Source organism: Protopterus annectens, chromosome 10.part0, assembly GCF_019279795.1.
Source record: "Protopterus annectens isolate FY-2018-M chromosome 10.part0, PAN1.0, whole genome shotgun sequence".
Taxonomy (NCBI): Eukaryota; Metazoa; Chordata; order Ceratodontiformes; family Protopteridae; genus Protopterus; species Protopterus annectens.
Window position 1 is genome coordinate 1,629,305,079 of NC_056744.1, and position 16,526 is coordinate 1,629,321,604.

Below are 16,526 nucleotides of genomic sequence, written 5' to 3' on the forward strand. Positions count from 1 at the left end.
ACTACTTCAAAAATCCAATATAAAATGTGCAGATTTTTAAACCTTGCAGGCCAATGTACTTATCATTGTCATGTCTCACCCCATAGTAACTGACTGCACATCAGTGAAAGTGCCACCTACTTATTTGCTGGAACACTTTACAGTCTACTATAGAATTATTTCTGTCCTTCATTAGCTAACACACTCCACTGAAATGAATGAAGGGGTATCCAACAGGTGGCCCTAGGGCCACAATCTGGCCCACTGAAACATTTTATCTCGCCCTACAACATATTGTTTTGAATGGACAGATACATGTTGGACATGGTAATGTGGCCCTCCAAACCTTGCAAAGTATGGTAAGTGGCCCCTGAACTGTTTGCTAAGCTGAAAAGGTTGGATACCCCTGCTCTAAGGAATAGCACTCTAGGTTCTAATAACTTTGTCTGCTGCTACTTCAAAATCAGTACTACAGAAAGAGCTTTCTCCAAGCTTGGACCAAAAGTGTTAAATTTGACTCCATCTCAAATATGAAATCAACCTTTTATTCATCTTCTTAAAGTCTCCTTACTAGAACAGAATACATAATATACTAAACGCTCCTGTTACAGGTTTAACCTCACATGATCTTCTAAACTTGTCTTATTGCCTACAGATTCTCTTCCCTTTCTCTCTCTCCTAGCATTTCTTTTCTAATATAGCTATTGTTTCTCATTCCCTTCTCACTCCCTTCAGCCTGATTCACTTCAGTAAATACTTGCTGCTGATGAAATGCTATTTAATGTTCACACAGTTGAATATATTGGGAGCCTGACAGCTGTATAATGGTAATTTCAGCTAATGCCAGTAGTGAGAATCACTATTATTGAAAACTACTTTCAGTGTTCATTGAGTTTTCCCCTTTCCCAATTGCTATGTGAGCATGGAGTTGAGGCATAAATAAGTTAGGGGGTGAGATGGGTCTCCTTCCACTGTAAAAAATATTTATCACTGAAAGCAATTTTTAGTTTTATGAATCTACATTACTGACTTTTGCTGAAATTACTGTTGATATGTTGACATGAATCCATGTATACCTCTGTTATAGAACTGTTACATGACTGAATAAACAAAATCCCACTACAGCAGGGAACTATACTACAAGCATCTTATACTGTTCATATTACATCCTCTATGTACATATCATGTCCTCTATGTACATATCCTTTTTGTCTATAACTACTATAAGTTTATGTCCAGAATGAATCCCAAGTGAACTGGCTGCTTGAACCATTCATTTCCTCTGTGTATCTTGTAAAATTTTAGAACAGCAGTTACATTCCACACTTTATTATTATCTTTAAGCTTAAAATTGACAGCTTTTCGTCGGTTGATCAAAACCATCTTCCTCAGAACGGAAAACACGTCATTAGCATTCAAAAACCTTAATTATAATTTTAACTCCCCTCACGTGATTTATGTAACAAGAAATATATTAACAACATTCTAAAGAAATCATCAGGTGAATTCAAGGTATAAAACATCTTAAACAACTAGAATATAGATTATAAAAGCTATAAGTAGACAACATTTAAACCGATCAGCATACTGAAACATTAAAAATATTAAGTGTGTAATATGTATATACATATAAAAACACTGTGACGTCCGACAGCTGAATGCTGCCCTAAAAACTTACTGAGTCGCTATTTAGCGGTGGATTTATTCTGATGAATGTGAAGATAAAATGAAGAATAAAAAAATAATAAAATAATAAAATAAAAAACAAGATACTTAATATTGATCAAATTTCACAGTCATTCTGTGGTCTTCGATAAGTACCTAGGTGTTATTCTACAAATATCTACATATCAATACAAAATAATTTTACAACAAAACAAGGAAGCAGGTTCTATTGCCCTGATAAACCAATGTGCTTGTATATGCCCTCTGCTTATAGCCCATTGAACGTGGCATATAGGGTTAGCCAAAGGGCATGTATATGAACCTATAAGTATGATCTGATACTCAGTTCTTTATATTTGCTTTATACTAGTCATATAATAATAAATATAACTATGATCATAGTACTACACTGTACATATGTACATATAAAAACACTAGAAACTAGAATCTAGTGAAATAAATGAATATGATACATTAATACAAATGATAATATTATTATTCGAGAAATATTATTATTCAAAAAGTGTATTGTTCAAAAAATATAAATGTTATTCTAGAAATATATATATATATATATATATATATATATATATATATATATATATATATATATATATATATATATAAATATAAAGACATTTATGCATCCCTCCTATTCTTTAGACACGGCTCTACATAAGGTAGGGAAATTCAGAGGTCGTCTCTTCTGTCATGCCGACATGTACATTGACTATGAATATACATAGGAACAAATACCTGTAATTAAAAAATACACTAAATTTCCTCTTTCCAAACTCTTTAATTTGAGTAGACATGTTATAGACAACATTCCATTTAGGCCGGGGTGGTGACAAGCATCCAGATTTAACTGCCAAACCAGTTCCTTCATCTCCAACATCAGAGACTTAGGCCCCCCCCCCATTTTCTGATTGTATCTGGTCGATAACAGAAAAAAACAAATTCATGATGGGGGTTCCCCAGTAAATGTTTGGCCAAGGCATTCTCCATTTTTTCCTTCCTGATGGCGTACATATGTTCATACATACGTTCCTGCAGTTTCCTATCTGTTTTTCCTATATAGAAAACAGGACAGTAGGAACATCTCGCCAAATAAACTACATGGGTACTGGCACAGTTGAATATGCCCCAAATTGCATACTTAATACCCCTCCCTGCAAAGGAGTCACCTGTTTGGATAAACCTGCAATATCTGCACATGTTACATTTATACATGCCTGATCTAGAATTGGAAAGCTTCGGCTTCATCTCAAGTAAGCTTTTAAGATTAAGACCCCTTTTAACAACTGCCTCAGGATAAGCAGCTAATTTCTTTTGGGCAGAACTGTCCTGCATCACTAAACTCCAATTTTTCTGGATAATGGAAACAATCTCCTTTGCATCCAGACTGTATGTCAGGATGAAACTACAAGGGTGGACTACTCCAGGAACCTGACCTGAGATGGAATTGGCTTGACCTATATTGGTCTGATTTAAAATGGGTAAATATAAACCTCTCTCCCTCTTACTACGTACTTCAATAAAGAGGTTGACAACTAAACCTTCCAGATAACCTCTATTTAGGAAAAGACTAGTCATAAAGTCACATTCCTCCAAGAAGTCACTTTCCCACGTTACCATCCTGGCAGTCCTTACCAGTTGACCCTTTACAATAACCCTCTTTTCTGAAAATAGATGGCTATTATCAAAGTGTAGATAGCTGTTGGAGAAAGTTTCTTTCTGATAGATTTTAGCTATATAAAACTCATTGACACTATCTTTCTCCAGATCCACATCTAAATATGCTATCTTGTCCGTAGCAAAACAGATGGTGAACTTAAGAAACTCAGTGGATGCATTGAAGAATTCTAAGAGAGAACTGGCTACCAATTCGTCACCTCTTGGGATAATGAATATGTCGTCTAAAAAGTGGGTATATAATAATACCTTTTCTTTAACGAAGGAATTAGACAACACTTTCTCCCTCTCCCAATAAGCCCTGACCAGGTTAGCCACACTGGCACCACACGGAGATCCCATGGGCACACCTATCTGTTGTAAAAAATACCTATTGTTGAATGACACATAGTTACAGGACAAAATGATGTCTAGTAATTTGCTAACTAGGTGGATCTCCTCAGTTGGGGCCTGTTTGATGTTCATCATGGCCGGGATCCATTCCAAGGCCACGGCATGGGGAATGGAAGAATACAAGTCCTTTACATCTATCGTCAAGAAGTGATTATCTGTACTATACTGTAATTTGTTAACACTTGCCAGGAATGACCAGGAATCCTTCGAAATTTGGGGTTCACTCACCACATACTTTTTCAAAACAGAATCTACCACCTTGGCACTAGTATAAGTCATACTACCTCTGGCACTAACCAGTGGATGCATAAGAGGGTCTGTTAAATTTTTATGGATTTTAGGAGACCTAAAAATAATGGGAATCCTTGGGGCTGGTGTAGACATAAAATTGAGTACATCTAGGTCTATCACCTTATTGATAAACATATCGTTGAAGTATGTGGATACCCGAGATAGACCGATATTCAGTTCCTTCCTCGAAACTTCCTTATAAGTCTCGGAGGCTAGTATATCCTCCATTCTTCTGTTGTAATCATCCACACTCATTACTACCAGTCCTCCACCTTTGTCGGGTTGCATCACCCTAACGGAAGAGTTGCATAGTAGATCTAATAATGACCTTTCCTCCTTGTTGATATTAAATTTAGACATTTGCTTGGGCCTCGGTTGGAATAACTGACGGTGTATGTCAAGATCACAGATCTGTTCAAAAAGGGCCAATGAGGGATACAAAGGGGGATTGTAAGTACTAGCTATATAAAAATCACCTTTTACCTCATTAGTTCAGCCATTAATAACTGTAGGTTTTGATTTCTCACAAACAATTTCAAGTCTATTAATGTTTTGGCCAAGTTAGCTCTTTTAGAAGGAACAAAAGAAAGACCTTTCGCCAATAATTCCACTAAAGTTTCAGTAAAGACAAAGTCAGAAAAATTGTATATCTTGAAATCTTGGCCAGTGTTCATTATTACATCACATGAACTCTGGAATGATTGGATATGACCTGCTATGGTAAGATCTAATTTCTTCTGTTCCTGGACCTCCGGCCTTGGGACTGAGGTTGAGATGAGGCTAGGTTCCAAAAATCTGAACCCTCTGCCTCTTCTGGGAGATTGTTGGGCTTATTCTGAGATGCCAGACATTCACTACGTCGGACCTGGTTCAATTGGTCATTGGCATCCTCAGATGGACACTCTGCTCCATGTATTTTCACGCCTGTTCTCAAACCAGTGATATTTGATTCCACAAGTTGTGTTGGAACAGCCAACTAATTCCCTTGGGACTTGAGGGGCTTTAGGACAGGCCACTCCATCGTTATAAGCTTTTACGTCCTTATGTAATTTCTTGATCTTGTTTGCTGTCATTTTGGATATGTATTGATCAATACTAGTAAACGAACATTCACAGTCATACCTATACCTCAGAAAATTGGGGTCATTTTTAATATCTTCATCCAGTTTACTAATGTCCACAGTCAATTCATCAGCGGCCAATTGATAATGTTTACATATTAACATCAAAAGTTCAAAGCCATGCCTATCGAAAAGTTGGATAAGATCCAAGTGGAAGGCTGAACCCTCCACTAACCCCGTAGGATATTGCCATGACCTGAGGCCTTTAGGTACTACTTTTGAACATTGACATTCTCCATAATATGCTATCTCTAATTGAATTTTCCTTAGTTTAATTAATTTTTGATCAAGCATATTCAATTTACTAGGTAAATCGATGTCTATAGATGTACCTTGTTCTGTACCATAATTGTCAGTTTTTCCATAAAAAGAGAAAGAGTGGTTCAGCCACTCATTCAGGTTACAAGACTTTGAAGATAAATCCACCACCGGTAAAACACTCAATGTGTGAAGAGGGGCAGACTCCTGGGGACGATTAATAACCATAGGTAATTCACCATTAGTCCCAGCTCCTTCCCCATCATTAGCTCTCATCAGCTGTTGGACATCATTGTGAAAACGCTCGGGACCCATTGACCCTGCGGGCAATGTAATTGAATTACTTGCACCTAACACTTCAACACTGTTAGCCCGAGGAATGTTGGTAAAATTAGTCCTGGTGTTCTTGTGGGTCCCTAGAATATCTTCCACCCGGTTAGAAAGTGTGTTCACTTTCTGTGTCAGGAGTTCAATCAGATGGGTTAAACTACCCGTTTCATCCTCCGTCGATAACCCGGTCTGCGAAACCGGCAAGGCTTCCATTGCTAGGCCAAACACTCACGACAAACCAAAACACAAAAGGACAGCGAAACTTGCAGATGTTCTCCTTTTCCAAAACTTTTTTCCGTAAGCACTTTCATAAGGACTAGTATCCAAACTTCCTCAGACAAAGTTACACAAGCAGTCAATGAGTTATATACTTATACAATTAATAAATAAAACAATAAAACAATTATATAAAAAGACCAATTAAATAATTAAATAAATAACTCAATTCCTTTCCTCATATGGAAAACTATTTACTTTATATTTTCATGTATAATTCATCATTTTATTGCTAAATACCTAGGCACTAAATTAGTGACTTGAATTAATATAAAATACAAATGTATTAAGTAGAAAAAAATATATATATAAAATTATTTATAGTATAATTGAATCAATGAAATACTTAGGGCTATATTTTGTGTTAACCCCCCCCACACACACACACACACACACACTCTACCTATCTAACTGTTTAAGTTTCAAAATGCATTTAATGGAAGCATATTCACTAAGGCCAGGGTATGTGTGTGTGCAAAGGTTCTAATTTGCCACAACAATTCCTTTTCTTCTAACCTTAATGCCCATGGCCCTCCTCTTTTATTATATAGTTCCTGGTGCCCAATGGCAAACAAAAATTTGTGAGTAGGGTGTTGCAATATGTGCCTAGCCAAAGCATTTGTGGAGGTACCTTTACTTATATGATACGTATGTTCGTATATGCGTTGATGCAATGTCCTTTCTGTCTTTCCTATATAAAAGTATTGGCATTGTTGGCATATAGCAGCATAAACAATGCCCTTTAACTCACAACTGAATTTTCCTAATATGTTGTATTCAACATCTCTAATGGTTATTTTAGTGCCCACATGAATATGCTGACACTGATGGCAGTGACCGCATTTGTACATACCCATGTTCTTTTTTGTAATTCTACTTGGAAGTTTTAAAATGTCCTTTAAATTTTGGCCACGCCAATAAATAATGTGTGGCAATTTTTCAAACTTTTTATTGATGTGTGTATCTTCTGCCAGCAGTGCCCATTTCTTATAAATAATATTTGAAACAATTTTTGCATCCTTTGAAAAAGTTGTGATAAGTGTGGGACCGCCCATGTCTAATATACCTTTAGTATGGGAATTCGTTTGTGCAAAGCTATTTTTATCACCATCCGACTCATGAATAAAATCATAATATCCATTAAACAGGATAGGTCTAAAATGTCCCATGTTCCTCTTGTTAACCACTTCTTGCCTTATTTTATCAAACAGTCTAAGTGGATAACCTCTACTACTGAACATGGATCTAAGTAAACTACATTCTACTTGGAAATCATCCTCAAAAGGAATCATCCTTGATGCCCTGACCAATTGGCCTTTCATAACCGCCTTCTTTTGATGGAAGGGGTGGCTGCTAGAAAAATGCAAGAAAGTATTGGAATATGTGGGTTTCCCTATATATAGTTGTTCTAAATCTGTTATGGGCTCTATCTTTTGATATGTACACATCCAGGTAGTTGATAGCTTCTGTTTCAAACTAAAAAGTGAAATCCAAGAAGTTAGTAAAACATTTAATCTCTTCTATGAAAATTGGAACTGTAGTATCATCACCTTTCCAAATGAAAAACATGTCGTCCTGGTATCTAGTATACCAGGCAGCATGTTGTTGGAACAAGTCGTTTTTAAATAAAAATTCATGTTCCCAATATGTTAAAACACAATTAGCGAAGCGACCACCACAAGGTGCACCCATGACAACACCTGTAGTTTGTTTATATGCTTGACCATCAAATAACATGAAATTGTTGTGGAGAACTAGTTGTAAAAGTATTTCCAAGACATGTATTTCATCATTATCCATGCCTTTGGCATACAATAGATGCCTAACCCAATCTATGCCTTGATCTTGTGGGATAACAGTATATAAGTCTTTTATATCAACTGTTAAAAAATTGTAGTTGGCATTAAATTCTAATTTATTTATGCCTTCTAAGAATCCCCATGAATCTGGGCAGATATGTTCTTCCCCTTTTATGATTGGTTTTAGTTTTCCATCAACATATTTGGCACAAGCATGTACAATAGAGCCTCGCCCATCAACTATAGGTCTAAAAGGCGGATCAGAGACTTTCTTGTGTACTTCAGGACACCCAAAAATGACCCCGGTTAGAAAGTAGACCAAACACTCACAACAAACCAAATAGATTAAAACTGAAATGAACCAAACAAACAGAAACCTTCCAGTAGCTCTCCATAGATATAAAAATCAGCAAGATGTCATGAACACTCGAGTAACAGCAGTTACATTCCACACTTTATTATTATCTTTAAGCTTAAAATTTACAGCTTTTCGTCAGTTGATCAAAATCAACTTCCTCAGAACGGAAAACATGTCATTAGCATCAAAAACCTTACTTATAATTTTAACTCCCCTCACGTGATTTATGTAACAAGAAATATACTGGCAACATTCTAAAGAAATCATCAGGTGAATTCAAGGTATAAAACATCTTGAACAACTAGAATATAGATTATAAAAGCTACAAGTAGACAACATTTAAACCGATCAGCATACTGAAACATTAAAAATATTAAGTGTGTAATATATATATATATATACATATAAAAACACTGTGACATCCGACAGCTGAATGCTACCCTAAAAACTTACTGAGTCGCTATTTAGAGGTGGATTTATTCTGATGAACGTGAAGATAAAATGAAGAATAAAAAATAATAAAATAAAAAACAAGATACTTAATATTGATCAAATTTCACAGTCATTCTGTGGTCTTTGATAAATACCTAGGTGTTATTCTACAAATATCTACATCACAATACAAAGTAACTTTACAAAAAAACAAGGAAGCAGATTCTATTGCCCTGATAAACCAATGCGCTTGTATATGCGCTCTGCTTACCGCCCATAGGATGTGGCATATAGGGTTAGCCAAAGGGCATGTATATGAACCTATAAGTATGATCTGATACTCAGTTCTTTATATTTGCTTTATACCAGTCATATAATAATAAATATAACTATGACCATAGTACTACGCTGTACATATCTACATATAAAAACACTAGAAACTAGAATATAGTGAAATAAATTAATATGATACATTAATAAAAATGATGATATTATTATTATTCGAGAAATATTATTCAAAAAGTGTATTGTTCAAAAAATATATATATTATTCAAGAAATGTTATTCTATATATATATATATATATATATATATATATATATATATATATATATATATATATATATATATACACACACACATACATATATAAAGACATTTATGTATCCCTCCTATTCTTTAGACACGGCTCTACATAAGGTAGGAAAATGCAGAGGTCGTCTCTTCTGTCATGCCGACATGTACATTGACTATGAATATACATAGGAACAAATACCTGTAATTAAAAAATACACTAAATTTCCTCTTTCCAAACTCTTTAATTTGAGTAGACATGTTATAGACAACATTCCATTTAGGCTGGGGTGGTGACAAGCATCCAGATTTAACTGCCAAACCAGTTCCTTCATCTCCAACATCAGAGACTCAGGTCCCCCCCCATTTTCTGATTGTATCTGGTCGATAAAAGAAAAAACAAATTCATGATGGGGGTTCCCCAGTAAATGTTTGACCAAGGCATTCTCCATCTTTTCCTTCCTGATGGCGTACAAGTGTTCATACATACGTTCCTGCAGTTTCCTATCTGTTTTTCCTATATAGAAAACAGGACAGTAGGAACATCTCGCCAAATAAACTACATGGGTACTGGCACAGTTGAATCTGTCCCGGATTGCATACTTAATACCCTTCAGTACAAAGGAGGCACCTGTTTGGATAAACCTGCAATATATGCACATGTTGCATTTATACATGCCTGATCTAGAATTGGAAAGCTTCAGCTTCATCTCAAGTAAGCTTTTAAGATTAAGACCCCTTTTAAAAACTGCCTTAGGATAAGCGGACAATTTCTTTTGGGCAGAACTGTCCTGCATCACTATACTCCAGTTTTTTTTGGATAATGGAAACAATCTCCTTTGCATCTAGACTGTATGTCAGGATGAAATTACAAGGATGGACTACTCCAGGAACCTGACCTGAGATGGAATTGGCTTGACCTATATTGGTCTGATTTAAAAAGGGTAAATATAAATCTCTCTCCCTCTTACTACGTACTTCCATAAAGTGGTCGATGACTAAACCTTCCGGATAACCTCTATTTAGGAAAAGACTAGTCATAAAGTCACATTCCTCCAAGAAGTCACTTTCCCTCGTCACCATCCTGGCTGCCCTTACCAGTTGACCCTTTACAATAGCCCTCTTTTGTGAAAATGGATGGCTACTATCAAAGTGTAGATAGCTGTTGGAGAAAGTTTCTTTCTGAAGGATTTTACCTATAAAACACTCACTGACACTATCTTTCTCCAGATCCACATCTAAATATACTATCTTGTCCGTAGCAAAACAGAAGGTGAACTTAAGAAACTCAGTGGCTGCATTGAAGAATTCTAAGAGAGAATTAGCTACCGATTTGTCACCTCTTAGGATAATGAATATGTGGTCTAAAAAGCGAGTATATAATTATACCTTTTCTTTAACAAAGGAATTAGACAACACATTCTCCCTCTCCCAATAAGCTATGACCAGGTTAGTCACATTGGCACCACACGGAGATCCCATGGGCACACCTATCTGTTGTAAAAAATACCTATTGTTGAATGACACATAATTACAGGACAAAATGATGTCTAGTAATTTGCTAACTAGGTGGATCTCCTCAGTTGGGGCCTGTTTGATGTTCATCATGGCCAGGATCCATTCCAAGGCCACGGCATGGGGAATGGAAGAATACAAGTCCTTTACATCTATGGTCAAGAAATGATTATCTGCACTATACTGTAATTTGTTAACACTTGCTAGGAAAGACCAGGTATCCTTCGAAATTTGGGGTTCACTTGCCACATACTTTTTCAAAACAGAATCTACCACCTTGGCACTAGCATAAGTCATACTACCTCTGGCATCAGAATAAATCTACCACTAAATAACTACTCAGTAAGTTTTTAGGGCAGCATTCAGCTGTCAGACATCACAGTGTTTTTATATGTATATACATATTACACACTTAGTATTTTTAATGCTTTAGTATGCTGATCGGTTTAAATGTTGTCTACTTATAGCTTTTATAATCTATATTCTAGTTGTTCAAGATGTTTTATACGTTGAATTCACCTGATGATTTCTTTAGAATGTTGCCAATATATTTCTTGTTACATAAATTACGTGAGGGGAGTTAAAATTATAAGTAAGGTTTTTGAATGCTAATGACGTGTTTTCCATTCTGAGGAAGTTGGTTTTGATCAACCGGCGAAAAGCTGTAAATTTTAAGCTTAAAGATAATTGTGGAATGTAACTGCTGTTACTCGAGTGTTCATGACATCTTGCTGATTATTACATCTACCGGAGAGCAACTGGAAGGTTTCTGTTTGTTTGGTTCGTTTCAGTTTTAATCTATTTGGTTTGTCGTGAGTGTTTGGTCTAGCAATGGAAGCCTTGCCGGTTTCGCAGACCAGGTTATTGACGGAGGATGAAATGGGTAGTTTAACCCAGCTGATTGAACTCCTGACACAGAAAGTGAACACACTTTCTAACCGGGTGGAAGATATTCTATGAACCCAAAAGAACACCAGGACTAATTTTACCAACATGCCTCGGGCTAACAGTGTTGAAGTGTTATGTGCAAGTCATTCAATTACATTGCTCGCAGGGTCAATGGGGCCCAAGCATTTTCACAATGATGTCCAATAGCTGATGAGTGCTAATGATGAGGAAGGAGCTGGGACTAATGGTGAATTACCTTTGGTTATTAATCGTCCCCAGCGGTCCGCCCCCCCTTCACACATCGAGTGTTTTACCGGTGGTGGATTTATCTTCAAAGTCTTGTAACTTGAACGAGTGGCTAAACCGCTCTTTCTCTTTTTATGAAAAAACTGACAATTAGGGTACATAACAAGGTACGTCTATAGACATCGATTTACCTAGTAAATTGAATATGTTTGATCAAAAATTAATTAAACTAAGGAAAACTCAATTAGAGATAGCATATTTTGGAGAATGTCAACGTTCAAAAGTAGTACCTAAAGGCCTCAGGTCATGGCAATATCCTATGGGGTTAGTGGAGGGTTCAGCCTTCCACTTGGATCTTATCCAACTTTTCGATAGGCATGGCTTTGAACTTTTGATGTTAATATGTAAGCATTATCAATTGGCCACTGATGAATTGACTGTGGACATTAATAAACTGGATGAAGAGATTACAAATGACCCCAATTTTCTGAGGTATAGGTATGACTATGAAAGTTCATTTACTAGTATTGATCAATACATATCCAAAATTACAGCAAACAAGATCAAGAAATTACATAGGGACGTAAAAGCTTATAAAGATGGAGTGGCCTATCCTAAAGCCCCCCAAGTCCCAAGGGAATTATTTGGCTGCTCCAACACAACTTGTGGAATCCAATATCACTGTTTTGAGAACAGGCGTGAACATACATGGAGCAGAGTGTCCATCTGAGGATGCCAATGACCAATTGAACCAAGTCCGACGTAGTGAACGTCTGGCATCTCAGAATAAGCCCAACAATCTCCGAGAAGAGGCAGAGGGTTCAAATTTTTGGAACCCAGCCTCATCTCAACCTCAGTCTCAAGGCCGGAGGTCCAGGAACAGGACCAGGAACAGGAGAAATTAGATCTTACCATAGCAGGTCATATCCAATCATTCCAGAGTTCATGTGATGTAATAATGAACACTGGCCAAGACTTCAAGATATACAATTTTTCTGACTTTGTCTTTACTGAACCTTTAGTGAATTTATTGGCGAAAGGACTTTCTTTTGTTCCTTCTAAAAGAGCTAACTTGACCAAAACATTAATAGACTTGAAATTGTGAGAAAACAAACCCTACAGTTATTAATGGGTGAACTAACGAGGGAAAAAGGTGATTTTTATATAGCTAGTACTTACAATCCCCCTTTGTATCCCTCGTTGGCCCTTTTTGAACAGATCTGTGATCTTGAAATACACCATCAGTTATTCCAACCGAGGCCCAAGCAAATGTCTAAATTTAATATCAACAAGGAGGAAAGGTCATAATTAGATCTACTATGCAACTCTTCTGTTAGGGTGATGCAACCCGACAAAGGTGGAGGACTGGTAGTAATGAGTGTTGATGATTACAACAGAAGAATGGAGGATATACTAGCCTCCGAGACTTATAAGGAAGTTTTGAGGAATGAACTGAATATCAGTCTATTTCGGGTATCCACATACTTCAACGATATGTTTATCAATAAGGTGATAGACCAAGATGTGTTCAATTTTATGTCTACACCAGCCCCAAGGATTCCCTTTATTTTTGGGTCTCCTAAAATCCATAAAAATTTAACGGACCCTCCTATGCGTCCACTGGTTAGTGCCAGAGGTAGTATGACTTATGCTAGTGCCAAGGTGGTAGATTCTGTTTTGAAAAAGTATGTGGCGAGTGAACCCCAAATTTTGAAGGATTCCTAGTCTTTCCTGGGAAGTGTTAACAAATTACAGTATAGTGCAGATAATCACTTCTTGACCATAGATGTAAAGGACTTGTATTCTTCCATTCTCCATGACGTGGCCTTGGAATGGATCCTGGCCATGATGAAAATTAAACAGGCCCCAACTGAGGAGATCCACCTAGTTAGCGAATTACTAGACATCATTTTGTCCTGTAATTATGTGTCATTCAACAATAGGTATTTTTTACAACAGATAGGTGTGCCCATGGGATCTCCGTGTGGTGCCAGTGTGGCTAACCTGGTCATGGCTTATTGGGAGAGGGAGAATGTGTTGTCTAATTCCTTTGTTAAAGAAAAGGTATTATTATATACCCGCTTTTTAGATGACATATTCATTATCCTAAGAGGTGATGAATAGGTAGCCAATTCTCTCTTAGAATTCTTCAATGCATCCACTGAGTTTCTTAAGTTCACCTTCTGTTTTGCTATGGACAAGATAGCATACTTAGATGTGGATCTGGAGAAAGATAGTGTCAATGAGTGTTTTATAGCTAAAATCCATTGGAAAAAAACTTTCTCCAACAGCTATCATAGTTTGATAGTAGCCATCCATTTTCACAAAAGAGGGCTATTGTAAAGGGTCAAAGGTAAGGGAGGCCAGGATGGTGACAAGGGAAAGTGACTTCTTGGAGGAATGTGACTTTATGACTAGTCCTTTCCTAAATAGAGGTTATCCAGAAGGTTTAGTCGTCAACCTCTTTATGGAAGTACGTAGTAAGAGGGAGAGAGATTTATATTTACCCATTTTAAATCAGACCAATATAGGTCAAGCCAGTTCCATCTCAGGTCAGGTTCCTGGAGTAGTCCACCCTTGTAGTTTCATCCTGACATACAGTCTGGATGCAAAGGAGATTGTTTCCATTATCCAGAAAAATTGGAGTTTAGTGATGCAGGACAGTTCTGCCCAAAATAAGTTGGCTGCTTATCCTAAGGCAGTTTTTAAAAGGGGTCTTAATCTTAAAAGCTTATTTGAGATGAAACCGAAGCTTTCCAATTCTAGATCAGGCATGTATAAATGTAACATGTGAATATATTGCAGGTTTATCCAAACAGGTGCCTCTTTTGGGTATTAAGTATACAATCCGGGGCAGATTCAACTGTGCCAGTACCCATGTAGTTTATTTGGTGAGATGTTCCTACTGTCCTGTTTTCTATATAGGAAAAACAGATAGGAAACTGCAGGAACGTATGTATGAACACATGTACGCCATCAGGAAGGAAAAAAATGGAGAATGCCTTGGCCAAACATTTACTGGGGAACCCCCATCATGAATTTGTTTTTTCTTTTATCGACCAGATACAATCAGAAAATAGGTGGGACCTGAGTCTCTGATGTTGGAGATGAAGGAACTGGTTTGGCAGTTAAATCTGGATGCTTGTCACCACCCTGGCCTAAATGGAATGTTGTCTATAACATGTCTACTCAAATTAAAGAGTTTGGAATGATGAAATTTAGTGTATTTTATAATTACTGGTATTTGTTCCTATGTATATTCATAGTCAATGTATATGTCGGCATGACAGAAGAGACGACCTCTGAATTTTCCTACCTTATGTAGAGCCGTGTCTAAAGAATAGGAGGGATACACAAATGTCTTGATATATATATATATATATATATATATATATATATATATATATATATATATATATATTTATTTATTTATTTCTAGAATAACATTTCTTGAATAATATATATTTTTTGAACAATACACTTTTTGAATAATAATATTTCTGGAATAATAATAATAATATCATCATTTTTATTAATGTATCATATTAATTTATTTCACTATATTCTAGTTTCTAGTGTTTTTATATGTACATATGTACAGTGTAGTACTATGGTCATAGTTATATTTATTATTATATGACTAGTATAAAGCAAATATAAAGAATTGAGTATCAGATCATACTTATATGTTCATATACATGTCCTTTGGTTAACCCTATATGCCACGTCCTATGGGCTATAAGCAGAGCGCATATACAAGTGCATTGGTTTATCAGGGCAATAGAATCTGCTTCCTTGTTTTTTTGTAAAGTTACTTTGTATTGTGATGTAGATATTTGTAGAATAACACCTAGATATTGATCGAAGACCACAGAATGACTGTGAAATTTGATCAATATTAAGTATCTTGTTTTTTATTTTATTATTTTATTATTTTTTTAATTCTTCATTTTATCTTCACATTCATCAGAATAAAGCCACTGCTAAATAGCAACTCAGTAAGTTTTTAGGGCAGCATTCAGCTGTCGGACGTCACAGTGTTTTTATATGTATATACATATTACACACTTAATATTTTTAATGTTTCAGTATGCTGATCGGTTTAAATGTTGTCTACTTATAGCTTTTATAATCTATATTCTAGTTGTTCAAGATGTTTTATACCTTGAATTCACCTGATGATTTCTTTAGAATGTTGCCAATATATTTCTTGCTATATAAATCACGTGAGGGGAGTTAAAAATTATAAGTAAGGTTTTTGAATGCTAATGATGTGTTTTCCGTACTGAGGAAGTTGGTTTTGATCATCCGACAAAAAGCTGTAAATTTTAAGCTTAAAGATAATAATAACGTGTGGAATGTAACTGCTGTTACTCGAGTGTTCATGACATCTTGCTGATTTTTATATCTACAGAGAGCAACTGGAAGGTTTATGTTTGTTTGGTTCATTTCAATTTTAATCTATTTGGTTTGTCGTGAAAATTTTAGAACAGCTCAATCTTCTGATACCAGTCACTCATTGAATCTCTGTAAAGAATTTTCTCAATTACTTGCACATATTGTGAGCAATAACCTTCTACAGTGCAGTATAACTAGTTGAAATTCAAATGCCCATATTTATAATGTACCATTTATTATCAGGAATATATATATATATATATATATATATATATATATATATATATATATATATATATATATGTTAAG